Source organism: Lactuca sativa, chromosome 4 (genome assembly GCF_002870075.4).
Source record: "Lactuca sativa cultivar Salinas chromosome 4, Lsat_Salinas_v11, whole genome shotgun sequence".
In the NCBI taxonomy this organism is placed as follows: Eukaryota; Viridiplantae; Streptophyta; class Magnoliopsida; order Asterales; family Asteraceae; genus Lactuca; species Lactuca sativa.
In genome coordinates this window covers 292,409,388-292,433,293 of record NC_056626.2, presented here as the reverse complement: position 1 = coordinate 292,433,293, position 23,906 = coordinate 292,409,388, and positions in this window count along the sequence as shown.

Below are 23,906 nucleotides of genomic sequence, written 5' to 3'. Positions count from 1 at the left end.
AAGTATCGGTTCTTGATTTGATGATTTTCTGCACAACTTATTGAAGATTATTGGTGTTTTGGCATCTTGGAATCAAAATTGTGTTCAAGCCATTGTTCATGGAAATTCATGGTGTTCTTCCACTGTTCATCTGGTATTTCTTTTATCTGATTCGTTTTTCAGTTCATATTGAATCAGATCGTTTTCTTAATCCCAAATCAATTGATTTTATTCCTTTGTTTTAAGCCAATTCGATCGGTTCATATTCACTTTTTGGATTTAATCTTATTAATTCGTTCTTTCATTGATTATCAACTTTATATCATGATGGTATTGATATGAGGATGTCGATTTTGGTAATTGTCAATAATCGGTTTTGATGGTCAAAGTATAAAAAGTCAAAATTGGAATTGTTGATCTGTGAACGAAGCTCTAATCTATGAGTGTAATCGGATTTGAAGGTATCAGTAACGCAACATTCATCTCTAATTATTTCTGTACTCAGACTGCTGGGATTAATCGGAATTGTAAAAAAAAGGATCGGAACTAGATGTGGATGACCTGTTTTGAATATTGATATCAAGTGAATGTTTGTTTCAAGAACAATGGTGAAATTAAATGCTCTGGATGAAAGAATGATGTGTGATGATAAGTTTCGCAATCGGATTTGGCACTAGACTGGAATTATTTAGGGGTGCTCCCCAGTTGCAGGTCATACCTCAAAGTCAAATTTGGTATGAAAAACTTACCTGTGAACAATGAAATTGGAGCTGGATCTCAATTGGGATGAACATTGGTCAAAAAAAATCAAAATTGATTTGATTTGGGGTGTACTGCGAACGAAAGTCTTATCTGGGCTCGCTTTCCTTTTTACATGGTCGTTCGTTGACTGCGATTCACAGTGAACATGTGTTTAGATTCGTATTATTAGGGATTCGCTTTGGGTGTGTAATCTACGGATTCGGAACGAAAGGCGGGACTGGACTCGGATTCGTCTCAAGAACCCGTACTCGGATTCACATCTTTGTGCTCGGAACGAAAGTGAAAATCTGAGTGGTTTGGATTCGTGTTCAAATTACGAGTCTTCTTTGTTTGGAATTATTGGATTCAGAATTAAGTCACCGTTCCAGTCGTATTCTTTAAATGGGGAAGAAGACTCAAATTACATTTGTGGTCCCTGCAACATCAGAGATTTGACACTTTTGGTCGCTATATCTTTTGCAGCTTGGCAGTTTTGGTCCATTTCCAGAAACTGTTAGAAATGAAGGGAAATATGATGCAGATTTACTACTTTAATCCTAGAATTTCTACAAAGTGACAGTTTCAGCCCTTTTTTTCGAAAAGTTTGCAAATTTGAGGGCTGGTGAAAAGTTTTGGAGTTTTTATCGCACATATTTTTTCGTGAAAGTCGTTTTTCGCAATAACGTCAAATTTTGTCGACTTTTTCGGATTTTATACTTCATCGTTTATATCATTTTGTCGCGGGGGACCATATTAATTTTTTTATCCATTCGAGACCATTTTCATGCCCATTTGAAGGCTTTATAATCATGTTATTGATTATAAATCGGGGGAGAATTTGGTATGGCCATTCGAAATTGGATTTGTGACTTTTCAAAGTTGAAGTATTTTTGATAAAGCTTGTGGTAGAATTATGAAGGTAGCTTTTACAGTGGAAGTTCTTCATCGAGATCTGCTAAAGCTTTTATAGACAAGTATCCTTTAGAGCAGAAGTTCTTTATCGAGCTCTGCTAAGGACTTGTTATATCTCCGACTTCTAGAATTTTCTCGATCAAGCGACATTACGAATCTTCAAGTTTGGGTTGTTACATGATATTTTTTTGATGGATTATATCATTAGCTTATTTGAAAATCATTGTGACTTGGAGAGGGAGCTCTTCAAAGACAAGAAGTGATTTGGTTTCTTTGTTCTTAAATTGGTTTTTATGGCGGGTTTGGTTTTCATGAAGATTTTTTTTTGGGATTACATTCGAAAAATGAAGTTTAAAGACATTACTTCAGTGCTTGATTTATATATCCTAGAGCCCGTGTTTGAAGACTATTGAAGAATCAAGATTCGTGGATTGCTTCATCTATTCCTCGTTGCAAGTTCTTTTTATTCGCTAGATGCTTGTTTTGGAAGTTAAAGCGTTGTCATCCATTCCATACTTTGAGGGGGAGATTGTAGGGTTTCAAAGCACTCCATGGATGATGACAATGGTCTCTTGATGAAGTGTAGGTTAAAAGCCCAAGACTTGTGTTTTCCCTATAAATAGTCATGTATTATTCATAATTAGGGTTAAGAGTGACGCAAAATGTAGCCGCCACGTTGTGAGGTTTCTTGTAGAGTTAGATTCTTATTTCTTAAGTGTAATTTCTTCCTCATATTTGAATAAATCGAGTGATCATTCGACATAATCTTGATATTTGTGTTTGTTCTTATTTTCCGCATCTTGTTCATCAAATCTCATTTAGGGTTTTAATCCCAACAAGTGGTATCAGAGCGGGTCTTTGAAGAACTATTGATTTTTGAAGTATCAGTTCTTGATTTGATGATTTTCTGCACAAGTTATTGAAGATTATTGGTGTTTTGGCATCTTGGAATCAAAATTGTGTTCAAGCCACTGTTCATGGAAATTTATGGTGTTCTTCCACTGTTCATCTGGTATTTCTTTTATCTGATTCGTTTTTCAGTTCATATTGAATCAGATCGTTTTCTTAATCCCAAATCAATTGATTTTATTCCTTTGTTTTAAGCCAATTCGATCGGTTCATATTCACTTTTTGGCCCTAATATTATATCTGGTTTTTGATTGAGTCTTCTATGTTCAATTTGAATATCGATCGTTTCTTTGATGCCAACCGTCATCTTCAACTTCATCTTTGTTCTTTCATTCTTAAGTCGTAATCTGTAAACGGATTTATGGTCAAAATCAATTGTTGATTTTATTTGATTTTGGGTTTAATCTTATTAATCCGTTCTTTCATTGGTTACCGATTTTATGTCATGATGGTATTGATATGAGGATGTCGATTTTGCTATTTGTCAATAATCGGTTTTGATGGTCAAAGTATAAAAAGTCAAAATTGGAAATGTTGATCTGTGAACGGTGCTTCTCATCTGTGAGTGTAATCGGATTTGAAGGTATCAGTAACGCAACATTCATCTCTAATTATTTCTATGCTCAGATCGCTGGGATTAATCGGAATTGTAAAAAAAATTGATCGGAACTAGATGTGGTTGACCTGTTTTGAATATTGATATCAATTGAATGTTTGTTTCGAGAACAATGGTGAAATTAAATTCTTTGGATCAAAGAATGATGTGTAACGATAAGTTTCGTATTCGGATTTTGCACTTAACTGGAATTATTTAGGGGTGCTCGCAAGTTGCCGGTCATACCTCAAATTCAAATTTGGTATGAAAAACTTACCTGCGAACAATGAAATTGGAGCTGGAACTCAATTGGGATGAACATTGGTTAAACAAAAAAAAATCAAAATTGATTCCGATTTGGGGTATACTGCGAACGAAAGTCTTATCTGGGCTCGCTTTCCTTTTTACATGGTCGTTCGTTGACAGCGATTCACAGCGAACCTACGTTCAGATTCGTTTTATTGGGGATTCGCTTTGGGTGTGTAATCTACGGATTCAGAACGAAAGGTGGGAATGGACCCAGATTTATCTCAAGAACCCGTACTCGAATTCACATCTTTGTGCTCGAAACGAAAGTGAAAATCTGAGTGGTTTGGATTTGTGTTCAAATTATGTGTGTTCGTTGTTTGGAATTATTGGATTCAGAATTAAGTCACCGTTCCAGTCCTGTTCTTTAAATGGGGAAGAAGACTCAAGTTACATTTTTGGTCCCTACAACTTCAGAGATTTGACATTTTTGGTCGCTATATCTTTTGCAGCTTGGCAGTTTTGGTCCATTTCCAAAAACTGTTAGAAATCAAGGGGAATATGATGCAGATTTATTACTTTAATCCCAGAATTTCAGCAAAGTGATAGTTTCAGCCCTTTTTTTCGAAAAGTTTGCAAATTTGAGGGCTGGTGAACAGTTTTGGCTTTTTTATCGCACATATTTTTTCGTGAACAGAAAATTAAGGATTCCATCAAGTCTTGGCGGTTCGGAAAGTCGTTTTTCGCAATAATGTCAAATTTTCTCGACTTTTTCGGATTTGATACTTCATCGTTTATATCATTTTGTTACGTGGGAGCATAGTAATTTTTTATCCATTCGAGATCATTCTCATGACCATTTGAAGGTTTTATAATCATGTTATTGATTATAAATCGGGGGAGAATTTGCTATGCCCATTTGAAATTGGATTTGTGACTTTTCAAAGTTGAAGTATTTTTGATAAAGCTTGTGGTAGAATTATGAAGGTAGCTTTTACAGTGGAAGTTCATCATCGAGCTCTGCTAATGCTTTTATAGAGAAGTATCCTTTACAGCGGAAGGTCTTTATCGAGCTCTGCTAAGGACTTGTTATATCTCAGACTTCTATTATTTTCTCGATCAAGCGACATTTCGAATCTTAAAGTTTGGGTTGTCACATGATATTTTTTTGATGGATTATATCATTAGCTTATTTGAAGATCATTGTGACTTGGAGGGGGAGCTCTTCAAAGACAAGAAGTGATTCGGATTCTTTGTTCTTAAATAGGTTTTTATGGCGGGTTTGGTTTTCATGAAGATTTTTTTTGGGATTACATTCGAAAAATGAAGTTTAAAGACATTACTTCAGTGCTTGATTTATATATCCTAGAGCCCATGTTTGAAGACTATTGAAGAATCAAGATTCGTGGATTGCTTCATCTATTCCTCATTGCAAGTTCTTTTTATTCGCTAGATGCTTGTTTTGGAAGTTAAAGCATTGTCATCCATTCCATACTTTGAGGGGGAGATTGTAGGGTTTCAAAGCACTCCATGGATGATGACAATGGGCCCCTTGATGAAGTGTAGGTTAAAAGCCCAAGACTTGTCTTTTCCCTATAAATAGTCATGTATTATTCATAATTAGGGTTAAGAGTGAGGCAAAATGTAGCCTCCACATTGTTAGGTTTCTTGTAGAGTTAGATTCTTATTTCTTAAGTGTAATTTATTCCCCATATTTGAATAAATCGAGTGATCATTCGACATAATCTTGATATTTGTGTTTGTTCTTATTTTCCGCATCTTGTTCATCAAATATCAATTAGGGTTTTAATCCCAACAAGTGGTATCAGAGCGGGTCTTTGAAGAACTATTGATTTTTGAAGTATCGGTTCTTGATTTAATGATTTTCTGCACTAGTTATTGAAGATTATTGGTGTTTTGGCATCTTGGAATCAAAATTGTGTTCAAGCCACTGTTCATGGAAATTTATGGTGTTCTTCCAATGTTTATCTGGTATTTGTTTTATCTGATTCGTTTTTCTGTTCATATTGAATCAGATTGTTTTCTTAATCCCAAATCAATTGATTTTATTCCTTTGTTTTAAGCCAATTCGATCGGTTCATATTCACTTTTTGGCCCTAATATTATATCTGGTTTTCGATTGAGTCTTCTATGTTCAATTTGAATATCGATCGTTTCTTTGATGCCAACCGTCATCTTCAACTTCATCTTTGTTCTTTCATTCTTAAGTCGTAATCTGTAAACGCATTTATGGTCAAAATCAATTGTTGATTTTATTTGATTTTGGGTTTAATCTTATTAATCCTTTCTTTCATTGGTTACCGATTTTATATCATGATGGTATTGATATGAGGATGTCGATTTTGGTATTTGTGAATAATCGGTTTTGAAGGTCAAAGTATAAAAAGTCAAAATTGGAAATGTTGATCTGTGAACAGTGCTTCTCATCTGTGAGTGTAATCGGATTTGAAGGTATCAGTAACGCAACATTCATCTCTAATTATTTCTAAGCTCAGATCGTTGGGATTAATCGGAATTGTAAAAAAAAATTGATCGGAACTAGATGTGGTTGACCTGTTTTGAATATTGATATCAATTGAATGTTTGTTTCGAGAACAATGGTGAAATTAAACGCTTTGGATGAGAGAATGATGTGTGACGATAAGTTTCGCATTCGGATTTTGCACTTAACTGGAATTATTTAGGGGTGCTCGCAAGTTGCCGGTCATACCTCAAATTCAAATTTGGTATGAAAAACTTACCTGCGAACAATGAAATTGGAGCTGGAACTCAATTGGGATGAACATTGGTTAAACAAAAAAAAATCAAAATTGATTCAGATTTGGGGTATACTGCGAACGAAAGTCTTATCTGGGCTCGCTTTCCTTTTTACATGGTCGTTCGTTGACAGCGATTCACAGCGAACCTACGTTCGGATTCGTTTTATTGGGGATTCGCTTTGGGTGTGTAATCTACGGATTCAGAACGAAAGGTGGGACTGGACCCAGATTTATCTCAAGAACCCGTACTCGAATTCACATCTTTGTGCTCGGAACGAAAGTGAAAATCTGAGTGGTTTGGATTCGTGTTCAAATTACGAGTGTTCGTTGTTTGGAATTATTGGATTCAAAATTAAGTCACCGTTCCAGTCCTGTTCTTTAAATGGGGAAGAAGACTCAAGTTACATTTTTGGTCCCTACAACTTCAGAGATTTGACATTTTTGGTCTCTGTATCTTTTGCAGCTTGGCAGTTTTGGTCCATTTCGAGAAACTGTTAGAAATCAAGGGGAATATGATGTAGGTTTATTACTTTAATCCCAGAATTTCAGCAAAGAGACAGTTTTAGCCATTTTTTCGAAAAGTTTGCAAATTTGAGGGCTGGTGAACAGTTTTGGCTTTTTTATCGCACATATTTTTTCGTGAACAGAAAATTAAGGATTCCATCAAGTCTTGGCGGTTTGGAAAGTCGTTTTTCACAATAACATCAAAATTTCTCGACTTTTTCGGATTTTATACTTCATCGTTTATATCATTTTGTCGCGAGGGAGCATAGTAATTTTTTATCAATTCGAGATCATTCTCATGACCATTTGAAGGCTTTATAATCATCTTATTGATTATAAATCGAGGGAGAATTTGGTATGGCCATTCAAAATTGGATTTGTGACTTTTCAAAGTTGAAGTATTTTCTATAAAGCTTGTGGTAGAATTATGAAGGTAGCTTTTACAGTGGAAGTTCTTCATCGAGATCTGCTAAAGCTTTTATAGAGAAGTATCCTTTAGAGCAGAAGTTCTTTATCGAGCTCTGCTAAGGACTTGTTATATCTCCGACTTCTAGTATTTTCTCGATCAAGCGACATTACGAATCTTAAAGTTTGGGTTGTTACATGATATTTTTTTGATGGATTATATCATTAGCTTATTTGAAGATCATTGTGACTTGGAGAGGGAGCTCTTCGAAGACAAGAAGTGATTTGGTTTCTTTGTTCTTAAATTGGTTTTTATGGCGGGTTTGGTTTTCATGAAGATATTTTTTGGGATTACATTCGAAAAATGAAGTTTAAAGACATTACTTCAGTGCTTGATTTATATATATCCTAGAGCCCATGTTTGAAGACTATTGAAGAATCAAGATTCGTGGATTGCTTCATCTATTCCTCGTTGCAAGTTCTTTTTATTCGCTAGATGCTTGTTTTGGAAGTTAAAGCATTGTCATCCATTCCATACTTTGAGGGGAGATTGTAGGGTTTCAAAGCACTCCATGGATGATATCAATGGGCCCCTTGATGAAGTGTAGGTTAAAAGCCCAAGACTTGTCTTTTCTCTATAAATAGTCATGTATTATTCATAATTAGGGTTAAGAGTGAGGCAAAATGTAGCCGCCACGTTGTGAGGTTTCTTGTAGAGTTAGATTCTTATTTCTTAAGTGTAATTTATTCCTTATATTTGAATAAATCAAGTGATCATTCGACATAATCTTGATATTTGTGTTTGTTCTTATTTTCCGCAGCGTGTTCATCAATTCTCAATTAGGGTTTTAATCCTAACAAGAAGTGGTTAGAGTATTAGCATACTTGAAATGGACAAGTACTTTTGAGTTGACGTATTTGTCATCAAATGGAATACAAGAAGGGTGTTCTGATGCTAGCTGGATAGATCAAACCAGTGACTCTAAATCCTTGCAAACCGTAATGCACCATGACTCTTCATCTTACTTAGGCTCCATAGGTTAATCTCCATGGACTATCCATGTTGGTTTAGCCCACCCAAATAACCATGTATCATTGGCCCACACTATATGAATCATTGATTTACCAAATAAGTCCCTGTATATTTAATTAGTCTCTTTTGATCACTAATTTAATTCCAAATTAATTCTAATACTAATTAAATAATATGATTTCATATTAATATATGATACTTGTAATATATTAACAAATCACAAATAACCTTATTCTTAAAAGTCCATCCTATCAATTTGCATTGATGAAGGCAACCCAAAAGGACCATGGTACTCTCGGGTCAAGTACATACCAATTATAATTATGGGCTTAGACACCTAATCCAATAGTCTCCCACTTGGATAAGTCTAATAACTATAACCGCAAGTACGACTCAAATCGCCTAGCAATCGTAGCTCTCAAAAGACGTTGTCGAACTCTGACCCAGTCAATGACGAGTCCTTTACATAAGGGATCATATAATCCTCTGTTCTTCTAGATATCAGCCGGACAAATGCATGGAACAATGTCATACTTATTGTCCAGCAGTTTATTTCTCGATTTCCGATTTGTTTAACAGAGAACATAATTGAACACGTTAATTTAGTCTCGACCAGGTCCGACACATAATTCAAAACAAAATCATTGAGGGGCCCAAGATATCAATTTTAATCCTCCAAGAATTAAAAGGAACAGATAAACTTTGACATTATATGCATGTGCTAACTATTCATCAAATCAACATAACAGTTTGTTTTATTACATCAAGTTACTGATGCGTTTTCGTATTATCAATGTACAACCAACTCATAGTCAACAACTCATATATCTTGGTTTGAAGACTTATATGATATTATCGTCTCCCGATCACTCGTGATAAATTCCATGAAGTGATTCAAGTGATCTTGGGTTTAATCCAATACTCAAACCTTATGAGTACTCATGAATGTTGTAGCAAACTTTTGCTATGTCTAATACACTTTAGACAATCTACAAGCCAAATTCAGGACAGTGTTTCCTCAATACCTACTTCCAAAGTATGATCGATTATGGACAGTTTAAATAATATAATTATCCTGAAAGTCAAAACATGCAAAATGAAACAATAGTAAAAAATTGACACAAGATAGTAACTTCACTCATAAATAAAAAAAACACCTTTTATTTAATCATCAAATGTCAATCACATTTGATCTATTATAAGTTTCAAAATAAGTATCTAATCATTAAAACTAATATCATCCTTCAGCCCAATGCAGCTCGCATGCTGCAAATGCTTAACCCTACATAGTCCCTTCGTGGGGGGATCTGTTGGGTTCTCATTTGATGATACCCTCTTTACCAAGAGGAGTCCTTCTTCCACCCGATGTATTATGAAGTGATATTTCCTATTGATGTGCCTGGATTTGCCATGATCCCTTGGTTCCTTGGTTAAGGCAATCGCACCCTCATTGTCACAGAAAATCTCCACAGGCTCCTTTATAGCTGGTACAAATCCAAGGTCTCCGATGAAGTTCTTCAGCCATATCGCCTCATTCGACGCTTCGCTTGCTGCTATGTACTCTGATTCGCACTTGAATCAGCCACAATTTCCTGTTTGGAACTTTTCCAAGTTATTTCTCCTCCATTCAGGGTAAAACCCAGCCTGACTGAGAGCGGAAATTATCTCTGTCGGTCTGAAAGTTGGCATCACTATACCCTGTGACTCTTAAGTCATCACTCCCACCAAGAGTAAGGACCCAATCCTTAGTCCTGCGTAGGTACTGAAGAATATTTGTTACCACATTCCAGTGAGCCTTACCAGGATTCCCTTGATATCTGCTAACCATGATCAAAGCAAAGGCCACATCAAGGTGAGTACAAGTCATAACATACATGATTAAGCCAACTGCGGCATATGGTTCTCGACTCATCTCAGCTATCTCAGCCTCCGTACTCGGACTATGAGTTTTACTCAGTTTGGTATTGCCTTGGATGGGTAAGTTACCTTTCTTTGAATTCTCCATACTGAAACGCCTCAGCACCTTGTCCAAGTAGGTACTTTGACTAAGTCCAATTAGTCTCTTACTCTTGTTTCTCAATATCCTTATCCCTAGGATGTAAGCAGCTTCTCCAAGGTCCTTCATAGCGAAACACTTCCCAAGCCAGGACTTAACCTCCTACAAGGTTGGAATGTCATTTCCTATGAGTAGTATGTCGTCTACCTACAATACCAGAAAGCTAACTGTACTCCGACTAGCCTTGACATACACACAAGACTCATCCTCGCTTCTCGAAAATCCAAACTGACTTTCTCATCAAAACAAGGATTCTATCTGCAAGATGCTTGTTTCAATCTCAATTAGGCCACTTTACATTGACAAAACCCTCTGGATGACTCATGTAAACATCTTCAGCCAACTTCCCATTAAGGAAAGCGGTTTTGACATCCATTTGCCATATTTCATAGTCATGAAATGTAGCTATGACTAACATAACCCTAACAGATTTAATCTTCGCTACTGGTGAGAAGGTCTCATCATAGTCAACTCCATGAGTTTAAGAAGCCCTTCACAACTAGTCGCACCTTATATGTGTGTACTTTCCCATCCATGTCGGTCTTCTTCTTGAAGATCCATTTGCACCCGACTGTCTTACGACCCGATACATTGTCAACCAAGTTCCAAACTTGATTATCATACATTGTCAAAAATTTATTATTAAGTTTTAATTGGACTGAAATTCCTAGATTCCTTTGAGATTCATTGAACATTTCAATGGCATGTTTAAATCTCGATTATGCCCTCCTAGTTTGTGATTGGGATACCGAGGATCACAAACAAGGTATGAATAACCATGAAAATGTGCTTGCTACACTCGATGCCATTTATCACCTAATCAATGTGCCAGTTAACCACACACGCTCCATTGATCTATGAGAAACATCAAGCTACCCTTTGCCACCCTTACTAGTCCAAGTTAATGAGTCAGTTAACCACACACGCTCCATTAATGACTTGGCAAGGTGCACAGTGCAATTTCATGGATTAACATCAATTTCACATTTTTCCTAATGTAACTAAGATTGGGAATTTAATAAAACATTTAGTTACTTTATAATTATAATTATACTTTTAACGAGAATTAATGTCCTATCCTACCCATTCGGCTAAGGACCCTCCACCAGTCAAGGAAGTGGTGGGTGAGAGTGAACACCTATTAAACCACCATTTTATACGTAGTAACCTTATACCCCCTTATAGACCGGCTTTGTGAATGAGGCCTACTAACGGTAAGACTCACTTGTCTTATACATATATATAATTATTAAACTTTTAATATTATCATAGTATAAGGGTTGACTTTTAAACTTTTAAAATTCTAAGATTTGGAATTAAAGTATTCATAAGTGTGACTTTACAAATTGCAAAACTTGAGGACAATTTTTGAAACTCTTCAAAACTCTTCATTTCCATAACTTATGGGTTTAATGACTTTTAAAGAAAAAGACTTTTCATTTTCCATAAGTTGAGGACAAGTTATGCAGTCCATTAAAGGCATTTAGATCAATATTTTAATTGACACAATAATCAAATAATTTTATCTATGATCTAGTTAAACTCATAAGTCAAGATAATTCATAGTAACAATTTTCAAGAAATTAGCCTAATCATATAAACTAATACAAATCTTGAAATTTTGACAATTATCTTCTAATTGGATGAGTATGATCACTACCATATCAAGAAAACAAATTTCATGTTTCAAAAAACAGTTTGTGGTAATGATCCTAATCCAATTCTGGCCAAAAACTCATAATCCAGCACCAAGAGCCATCAACTCAACGAGTGCAAGAATCTGACTTGTCGAGTTGGTCTGTTACTGAGTGGACTCGTTGAGTCAACTAGTGGAGTCAGGGAGTTCATCCGTCAGAAGCTAGAAAATTACTTTTTTTCAAGTTGGAAAATTAATAAGCATCAAGTATAATAGAAAACAATCCTAGGCTCTGATACCAATGATGGGTTTTGAGCACTCTAAAAACCTTATGGTGCACATGCAACCCTAGATGCTTTTGATCTATGTTTTCTCTAATTATACATGCAGTTTGATTTTCCAAAGCATTCATCCTAACTAGTATATAGTTGAACAAAAATTACTAGTTAGATAATTTACCTCTTAATAGGACGTGTAGTTCTTGGCCTTCAAAAGCTTGAGCACCTCAAATGTGACGCCTCTAATGTGTCACAAACACCAAATGCAAAAAGAGGCTTGAGAGAATAAGTTTCTTAGCTCAAAATCAATATCAAACTCTAAGAATGATAGGTGTAACCGATTTTGGCCCTAGGGTTGTCTATTTATAGTGTTGCAAGTGCTAAGGTTACATCCATGCAAACCCTAATGCACCATGACTCTTCATCTTACTTAGGCTCCATGGGTTAACCGCCATGGACTATCCATGTTGGTTTAGCCCACCCAAATAACCATAGATCACTGGCCCATACTATAAGAATCATTGATTTACCAAATCAATCCCCGTATATTTGATTAGTCTCTTTTGATCACTAAATTAATTCCAAATTAAATCTTGATCAATACTAATTAAATAAATGATTTCATATTAATATATTATATGTGTAATATATTAATAAATCACAAATAACCTTATTCTCAAAAGTCCATCCTATCAATTTGCATTGATGAAGGCAACCTAAAAGGACCATGCTACTCTTGGGTCAAGTACATACTAGTCATAATTATGGGCTTAGACACCTAATCAAAAAAGTGAGGCCATACTTTCTAAAGTATATAATGCGGTATATAATGGGAAGTCAAGACATGTACTTATGCGACACAATTTTTTGGGACCACAAATTGAAAGTGGTATCATCAAAGTTGTCAATGTTAAGACAAGTATGAATTTAGCAGATCTGTTTTCCAAACCTCTGACGATAGATTTGGGTATATCTACCATAAGAGTCATGGGTCTAAAACCACAATAGAATCATTTATTGATGGAAACCCAAATTGGTATTATTGTTCCTAATTCTCAAGTTTAAAGGGTAACAATGACGTCACTAACAATTGAAGGTACTATGATTAAGGTTAGATCCATGTGAGGTAGGATCGCATGTCACTACCGAGAACGAGGTTGAGTTATGAATCATAACAAAGTTTTGGAGACATCTAAGAAACACAGATGTTGTAACACTTTTCCTATATGATCTAGAGGCGGTGCCGCCTAAAGTAAAGATTAGTGGTTTATCTTCGAAAGGGTTATTAAAAGGATTTATAGCACATGACCATATTAGCGCCCAAGAAGAGCACAAAAGACAACATGTGATGTGTGGGGGTAAACCGGAGAGGTCACAAGGTTCATGGTTTAAACCTATAATTAGATTGATTTATCATAATTAATCGACATATAATTCTCAATATTATTTTTCGGTTTCTCTGCGTGTCTATTAGATCAGATTTTCAACAATCTAAAACGTTTTTTTTATTGTTTATCATTAATAGAATAATGGACACACAAATCCCAACTACTAGTCTCCACTTCATGAACCAAGATTTTTCCAAACATAAACAATTTGATGGTCAGAACTACATCCGCTGGGCCAAAAAGGTGAAGGTCATGCTTCCTGTGATGAAAGTGTAGGGGTGTGTTACTTATTATCGGACTCCCGATCCTAAGCTAATCAAATTAGGAGCACAAGCTAATAAGAGTATATTTATTGGATGTGCTCACAATACCAAGGCTTACCGATTATTAGATATTGAATCAGGTGTTGTTATGGAATCTAGAGATGTGGAATTCTTTGAGGACAATTTTTCTAAGGAAGATGAAAATTCCTGTCAAACAACACCTACAATTACTTCTCGAGAAAAATTCCCACCCCTCATATTGTGGAGGAACCAAGGAGAAGTACTAGGGCTATAATAGAGAAAAGTTTTGGGGAGAATTTATATTCTTATTTGGTCGAAGGAACACAAAAAAAGTGATAAGAGAGGTCATCTTTGCTATTAACTTGGATGATGTGACAACCTGATATTTCGAATCAATGTATTGACCTAAAAAGTCGAGAATTGTAATCTCTTTTGATATAATGAAATGATCGTCAAAAGTAAAATGTTCAAAAGTCTCTACTGGATTTCATAAATGATAGATATCGTGTCAAGGGTTTCAAAAATTTAAAGAACACTAAAATCCAAGTTATAACGAAGAAGTTATGACCAACCTAAGATTCACAGCAAAAACGTCAATACGGTTAAACAATAATTTTTAGCCTTAGGTATCGAAATGAAAATTGTAGATATCATTAAACCGTAAATGTACATGAAAAGAACGTCCAAGTATGACTTCGTATGAGGAAGTTATGATTTTCCATGTTCCGGATATAACAATAGACAGCTAAAAACTCGAAATAGAGATCGAGAGACTTTTGGCCGAAACAACCTAAATGAGAATCGAAGATCTCAACAATAGTAGTGCAACGGTAAAAAGTCTGAAGAAAACAGACGTCGGATGAAGAAGTTATGGATTTATGACTGAGTTTTCGTGTCTTGGCCTATTAAAAATAATTAATTAAAAATAAAGTAAAAATTAGCCGACGAAATCTAACGGAGAGTTGTAGACCATATTCTCACCTACAGGTGCATATATAGAACGTCGAAAATGGAGCTCGTACGCGGAAGTTACGGATTTTACAAGTTCGAGACACAAAATCCAAGGCTGTCAGGCTGGCGACGACGTGACACAGATGGCCACGATGTGAACTGTGACTGATGGGTGCCAGGGTTATCAGCAGACATCTCGTCCATGGAAGAGGATAGGATCAACACCACGATGTGGTGAAGAAGACCACGACGTGGCGCCCAAAAATAGGGCTATAAATTGAAGCCGATTGTTTCAGGTTTAGGTGCTCATTTCTTCTCTTTCTCGTGCCGAAGCTCTGCGTTTAAACCCTCGAAGCCATCCCAAAGCCCCGGTCCTCACATCCAAGTTCCGAAGGAAGGTTTTGCACTCCCGAGATTCCTGAGAAACCAACTTTCTCAAGTCGAAGTTCTGCTCGGTTATCGTCTCACCTTCTTCAATCTACCAATTGAGTTCATACCCCTATAACTACGTTTCCAAATGTTTTGTAAATGCTTTTATACACTTTTAAGGGAGGGGGGGGGGGAATACAAGTACACACACGATTATCCTCATGTGAAAAACATCAATCACTTGCTATACTTTTGTTATATAATATATCATATGTGATTTATAACTATCATACGAAAACGTTCTCATGCAACATATCACGATAACACTTTGTCTTTTTGGAAAGAATCATGTTGTTATATAAATATCAAACACTTTATTTATATTTATTTGTATAAATGTTCAATAATGTTATTAAAAATGTTATACTTTACATACAAAGTCGACACTACACTAGGGTTTATCATACAAACGAATCACGCATTTGGAAAAACTATAATAGGTATAGTTAACTAGATATTCATGAGATTTGACATACTATAAGTACTATATCTAGGAAATACTTTCATATACAAGAATGAATGGACTTTTCATACGTAAATCTATTTGATACTAAGTTTTGTGAGACATTCAACTTCACGTACTTTCAGTTATGCAGTTAAAGTCCTGTATTATATACTATAATCTATTGTAGGGAGAGCGTGATACTTGTGTATAGATCTATATGGGATTGACAATCTCGTACCTAAACTGTTAGCTACAGTTAGACTGGCAGGTCTGGGGTGACAAACTTCATAACATTGCAATGCCTGAAGAACGTTGTTACAGGCAGTCTGGGTCAATAGCATGGTTATAAAACTCACATGGAGTATTAAAAACACGTTGATTTACGGGGTTATCAAATGCCTTAGTGATTTTATACATACATAAATCTACTATGCTAGGCATAAAGAAAACACTATTGCATTACAGTTTTGGAACTTTTAATCTACCACACACTTTTGAAAAAAATATTGGATTTCTAGAAGCAAACATTCAAAACAGTCGAGTCTTGGTAGAAGACTACTTTTATACTAGTAGGAAATATGGGATTTTCTAGGAGTTTTAAAACATCTGCAAACAATTTCATTCAAATTTATACAAACATTGACATTAAATACTTATGAACTCACCAGCTTAAATGTTGATCTACTCTTTCAAATCTACTTGTATTTCTCAGGGATTCAGTAATATTGGTAAACTTCAGCTTTTGTAGAAGTGACACTAAGGCGTCGGTTTAAAACTCATTTTGTCATCATATTGTAATTTGTTTTGAAATAAGTATCATTCAACAATGTAACTTTTAAATTATATATATGATGGCTATTTTACTTTCTTTACTATGTATTCAACTGTTACGATACTACATGAAGTCATCCGCCCTCGAACGATTCTGCCGTTCTGGTTTGGGGGTGTGACAGATTGGTATCAGAGCATTGTTTATAGTGAACTAAGTATATCGAACCACATAACATATACAAACCATAAATGCATAGGGACTAAAACTCTCTGACAAAATGTTGTTACACCTAAACCGCATTTCATTTAACTTAAGTTATTGGGTTGAAAAAGCACAAATACATACATGCAACGATTTATTTTCATCGTTAGAACTATACAAGAAGTATTAAGACAAGTTGGACACTACGAATAGGCCTCAGAATATGTAATTGGATTTGGGATGAATATAGTCTGATCAACTATATTTATCCGAGATCGGACTAATGTATGTTGAGGAATGGTCGTAGTGAGCAACAAGTCAAAACTTACCAAAATAACACTAGTATCAAACATACAAATTTAAATACAATAGGAATATTTGGTAAATGCAATAGTTTAACCTACATATTTAGACTTACATGTTTCAAATATTGGACAATTTTTATAACCCTATTCTCGTACATTCGAAATGGTTGGATTCTATCCACCCGGAGATCCCTACTACTTGAATCAGGGCAATGGAGGATGGATAGAGGCGGACCCCGATGAAGATGAGGAACCTATGGAGTTGGAGGAAGGGGAAGACTCTGGGACATAATTAGAGCCATAAGTAATCAACCCACAAGTCGCTCAACCTCCCGCATTTAGGAGAAACTTTCAGGGACCAACTCCCATTTGGGGAAGTCACATTCACCATTGGAGCCAACAACAAGGATTACGTCTTCCCTACGGTATGTGTCGGGACTTCTACCACGTCAGGGGTGGAGGTTCAGCCGACCGAGCGCTCCCAGTCATGGTGGGAAAACTAGACATACTGTCCTATCAATCTGGGGTTCAAGCAAACTGAATTCGTAAAGTCAATGTGGAAGTACAAGTTCACACTTCCCACATCCGTCCACTGGACAGGTTGCAGGATAATGCCTAACTCCGCACCGACACATTCCAAGAGCAACTGATTGCAGCCCTCTCTGAGATAAGGGAAATGAGGGAACAACAAGCCTCCTTTGATAGGCATCTTATGGATGCAAAGCAATCAGAAACGGAGTCGAGCTCTAAGCGCAACCTATGTCGCAAGTAGTACTTGCCCGAATCCCAAAAATTTTGTTATATAATAGGAACTCGGCTAAAATTCTTACTTTTCTTTAACTTCTGTATCGGAGACCCTCGGAAGGGTTGAAATTTTCCTAACTTCAAAATGTAACTCAACATATGTTTAGTATATAGGAAAAAATTCCTTTGTGTGTTAATTCTTTGAATACCACTCAGATTCATAAGTTTATCTATCACTATACAAACTTTTATTATGAATCAAGATCTAAACCTTGGGTGGGTCAGTCAAATTCATAAATTGATGAAAATAGAAAATTTATTAACACACGTCTTCCAATCATTAAACACTTATGGTCTTCATTCTATTTCTTTAGTAGCACGATTCTGCCCCATAGATCTACACGCCGTGTCAATAACGCAACACCTCCACCACCACCACCTCCATCAATGGATAATGTTGTCTTAATAGCTGTTATAACAGCTATAGTGACAACAACAATGGAAAAGATGAGTAATAATGGGTCCGGAGGGGAGTAAATAGCTCTACGAATGGCCAACATCAAGGTCGTTCAGGGGATTGCACCTTCAACGACTTCACCAAGAGCAAGCCCATATCTTTTAATGGATCCGGAGGGATAATGGCTCTATCGCAGTGGATAGAGAAAACATAAGCAGTTTTCGAGATCTGTGCATGTCTGGAAGGGAGCAAGGTAAAGTTTGCTTCTTGTACATTCTTCTAGATAGCTCTGACGTGGTGGAATGGCCATGTCAGGTCACTAACTCTGGTAGTGAGTAACTCTATGCGTTGAGAGAATCTAAAGAAAATGTTAATGCAAGAGTACTGTCCAAAGGGCGAAGTACAAAAGCTAGAGTAGGAACTTTGGGGTCTTACTATGGTAGGCTCGGACATCACAACCTATACCAATAGGTTTAGTGATTTGGCAATCCTTTGCCCAGGGATGGTTGCTCTAGAGAGCAAGAAGATCGAGGAGTACATCTGGGGACTATCACCCCAGATTCAAGAAAGTGTACTAGCTTCCAAACCAATCACTTTCGATAGTGACAAACAGTTGGCACAAGCTCTCGTTGACCATGGAGTCTGCCAAGGCTTCGCAACTGCTATTCCGAAGCAAACCATAGGAAACAACAACCACAACAACAAAAATACCAACAACAACAAGAAAAGAAGAAGTTTTGGAACAAGAGGAAGATTCAATTTTCACAAGAACCTTCCAAAAAGCAACAAATAGTGGCGGTCCATGCCGCTACTACCCCCACTGCTGCTCCTGTTACCCCTACACCAGCAAAGTAATATCCTGGGAACCTACCGAAGTGCAGCAAATGCAATTTCCATCACAACAGAAATTGTTGGGAGATGCACTGCAACAACTGCAACAGGAAAGGGCATACTGCCCGTTTCTTTAAGGCACCGGCACGACCAATCACCCAAGTCCCTGGAGTTGGTGTGGGCCAGGCGTGTTATGGGTACGGTGAGGCTGGACACTACAAGAGAGACTGCCCTAAGGCAAGGAATGTTGGCGGCATAGGAAGAGTGCTGTCAATAGGGAATAACGAAGCAATAGTTGATCCCACGGTGGTTACAGGTACGTTTCTCCTCAATAACGCTTATGCATGCATACCCTTTGATTGTGGTGCGGAGAGGAGTTTCGTGAGTCATAAATTCAAACACTTACTAGAACAAAACCCTCAATCACTCAATAAGATATTTACAGTGGAAATGGCAAACGGTAGAGCAGAAAGCACAAACAATATGTACGTAGGTTGCACACTAACTCTAAACGAACATTTATTTCAAATTGATCTAATGTCGATCACTATAAGGAGCTTTGATGTCATCATCGGTATGGATTGGTTAAGCCTTCACCATGCCGATATACTTTGTCATGAAAGGGTCGTTCGCCTAAATCTGCCCAAAGGCGAAACTCTTGTCATTTTTGGTGACAAAGCTGGTACCAATTTACAAATCATCTCTTGCGTCAAAGCCCAGAAATACCTGCATAAGGAGTACCATACCTTCTTAGCCCACGTAGTAGATAAGGAAAAAGAAGCGAAATACCTCAAAGACATTCCAGAAGTCTGCGATTTTCCCGATGTCTTCCCTGACGATCTTCCAGGAGTCCCACCAGAAGGACAAGTCGAGTTTAGTATCGATTTAATTCCCGGAGCTACCCCAGTAGCTAAGTCGCCGTATCGTCTAGCGCCAACTGAGATGCAGGAATTATCCAGCCAATTAAACGAACTACTCAGCAAAGGATTCATCAGACCGAGCTTCTCACCATGGGGAGCACCAGTCCTGTTCGTAAAGAAAAAGGATGGATATTTCCGCATGTGCATCGATTACCGGGAAGTCAACAAGCTCACTATCAAGAACCGTTATCCCCTACCACACATGGACGATTTGTTCGACCAACTCCAAGGAGCGAGTTATTTCTCAAATTTCGATTTGAGATCCGGGTATCATCAGCTGCAAGTCTTGGAAGGAGATGTTCCCAAAACAGCCTTTCGAACTCTTTATGGTCACTACAAGTTTGTAGTGATGCCCTTTGGATTAAAAAATGCACATGCGGTGTTCATGGACATAATGAACCGAGTGTGTCATTCATTCCTGGGCAAATTTGTGATCGTGTTCATAGACGATATACTCTTCTATTCGGAGAGTAAAGAGGAACATGGTCAACACCTCTGACAAATCTTGGAAACGCTAAGAAAAGAGAAGCTATACGCAAAATTCTCAAAGTGCGAATTTTGGATTCGGAAAGTAGATTTCCTAGGTCACATGGTTAGCGAAGACGGGATACACGTGGACCCTTCCAAAATCAAGGCAATCGAGAACTGGTCAGCTCCCAGAACCCCCACGGAAATCTGACAATTCTTGGGCCTTGCTGCTATTACCGAAGATTTATACAAAACTTCTCGAAGATTGCTAAACCACTTACCACCTTGACCTAGAAGGGTGTAACTTTAAATTGGGAAGAAAGACAAGACGCTGCATTCCAAACACTAAAGCAAGCACTATGAGGCACATCTATATTGTCCTTACCAAAAGGAACAGAAGACTTCGTGGTCTACTATGATGCATTTTGTTGGATCAAAATATGGTTTATACTTTTTTTTTCTGGGCAATTATATTTTTGTGTAATATTTTATGAGCTTATAGTCTAGTTTACGGTCAGGTCATGTTTACAGTTGAGTTTATGGCCGTAAACACCTTACGACCGTAAACCCATTTACGGCCCATGTTCTCCAAGTATAAATATAGGTGTTAGGGTGAGGAGTAGAGATTGATGAATACTAAGGAGTTTATGGCCAGAGAGAAGAGAGTTTATGACCAGAGAGCATTTTGTGTGAATCTTTTGTATCTGGAACTTTAATTCTAATCAATTCATATAGAGATTCATATTATTCTTCTTCTCCTTCTCTTCTATTTGATCTGATATCATCCGTTTGATTGGGATTCCGCACCATTAAACGGATTTGATTGATACACAGGCAAATTAGGGACTTACAATTGGTATCAGAGCCAAGTTGTATCAGTCAATTTTGTCAGATTTGGAGCATTATTTGATCTTATTTTCAAAATATTCTTGCGTTTTTGGATAGATCTCTGAAAAATAAGGGGGTTTGTTCTTCGTGGTTTTCATAAAAAAAGGTTTTTGATCGAGTTTTGGAGCTTCAAAGTCGAAAAATCGGTGTTTTTGGTCGGAGTTTGCGGCCGGCGGCTAGGGTTTCGGAGTTTACGGCCGGAAACTGTTCACGGTCGTCGGAGGATTGCGGCCGGTGTTTGCGGTCCGAGGAGTTCACGGCCTCGGTTTGCGGCCTCGGAAGTTTACGGCCGGCCTCGCACCTTGTCAGCAATCTTCGTCATCGCATAAGCTACATATAAAAATAAAAAATCGGATTTTGGAGGCGTTGGGGATCGAACCCAAGTCTCTTGCCTCAGCATCACACGCGTTTTGCCAATTGATCTAGGCTGTTACTTGTTATTTCTCTTTGGAAATTAACTCATAAAGCATCATTCTCGGTTTCAACTTTCTAAATTTGACACTTTTAACCCAAAACTAAATTTCTTTTAATTTTAAATTCCTTTTTTCATCCAAAATAAAAAAAAATTAAAATAAAATAATAAATAAATAAATAAATAATAATAATAAAAATAATAAAAAAATAATAATAATAATTAAAAAAAAATTATTTTTGACTTTTATTTTTGATTTCTTATTTAAAATTTTGACTTTAACTTTCAAGTTTGAACTTTGACTTTAAACTTTGACCTTTTCGTTTGACTTTTAAATTTTCAAATTTAACTTTTCAGCTTGACTTTTCATGTTTGACTTTTGAGTTTAATTTTTTTGAATTTGACTTTTAAGGTTGACTTTTATAATCAAAGGGTTTGATTTTTAAGTTTGATTTTAGCTTTGAGTTGTGCTTTTAATTGATTCTAAGGTCTATGAGGGAGTTGAAAACATGAAAGAGAGTCGTCAGGATATGTTAAGACAAAATTTCAACATTTTCGATTATATCCCTGGAGAAACCCTCAAAACTCAGTGGCAGTGATTTACCACACTCACTACTGAGATGAATATAGTTGGGATCTTCTTGACTAAGTCTGAGATAAACAAAAAGCTGTTAAATTCACTTCCGAAATCGTGGGATATGAACGTGGCTATCATCAAGAAGACAAAAGATCTCAATCATCTTAGTCTTGCTGATGTAATTCAAGAACTTGATGCTTTGAAGTGTAGGGAAACAATGAGTTCTGAAAACATTCCGGTCACTGAAGTTACATGTACTCCAGCTTGTGAAGCTACGATTAAATTTCTTCGAGAACAAACTGATTTATTAAAAAGAGAAGTTGAGGACCTGAGATATGAAGGATATCAACTCAGGAAAGGACAGAAACCCCTGAAGGCTGAATTAGAAGCAAAAACCAAGGACTTTAGGAAACTTCAGGAAGAGTATAGCAACAAGTGTGAAAATTATGATTATATTAAGAGACAACTTGCTGCTGCAACTAAAGAACTTGATGCTTTAAAAATTAAGTGTGGAAAAACAGATGTCAGTTTCAAAAATTATATTGCGTCAAGTCAGACAGTCGAGTCCTTATATGAAACCCAATTAAAATTCAAAGAAAATCAAAACAAGGGTCTAGTGTATGATAGTGTTCCTCCTCCTTATAATCATAACTACACATCCATCCCTATGAAACAGGACGAAACTGACAGGGAGGCACATCTTCAATATGGAAAACGAGTTGGATTTGTGTTAGGAGGAGTTATTAATATTGAAGATACTAATGTTGCCACTTCATGTTCAGGTAAAGTAACAGAGAATGAGAACAAGGAGAGTTCTTCTTAACAAACAAATGACCCATTGAACTCTAAATCTGTTGCTTCTAATCAACCTGCCGTTGGTAAATAAAAGCCACCATTTCAAGCTAAACAGAGTGCCTGTTGCAACTGTGCGTGTGGGAAAAATAAGAGACAAGGCAAGGATACGCCACCAGGGGCAGGAATAAATAACTTCATAGTGAAGAAAAAGACTTGTTTTCACTATGGAACACCTGGACACATTGCCAGAAACTGTCCAAATCATGCATACGTTCCCTACTGTGCACAAGGATGGAAAAACGCACCAAGTGGGAGATACTTCAAAAGAAACCCTTCCAGGTCACGTTTAGACAATGGTGACTGGAACGCGTAGAAGGCCAAGAATCAAACCCACAAGGCAAAGAATCCGAATCCCAATGGCAAGAAGGAAATTTCTGCCAAGAAGCCAAATCCAAGAGATGCTCCAGTGAAACAAAGATCGGCTAAGTCAAAGTCATCTCGAAGATCGGCTTCAAGTTCCAAAGCTAGTGTCGAGGCACCCATCGGATCGAAGAAGAAATGGGTTAAACCCGAATATAGATGGGTACCAAAGGTGAAAAATCCAAAATCTCCTAATGCTTCTAACGTTTCTACATCTTCTATTTGTGATAAGCAAGATATGTCATGGGAGAGAGTACCATGCAAGGATGAAAAGGGTCGACCCAGTTTTAAAATGGACTCGGTTCTAAAGAACAACTGATCCCGCTCTGTGTTGGAGCAGCTATGGAGGCATATAATCAGACTTCGGTTTGTTGGTAGTGGCTGCTCCTGGCACATGATAGGAGGCATCTCTCAACTATACAACACTCGAAGTTTTGTTTGAGAGTATGTGTCCTTTGCGAGAAGGGAAGAAAGGAAGGATCACTCATGGGGTTAGTGCTTAACGATGTGAAGAACTTTTGGATCTGTTCTGAGATTACAAGTGC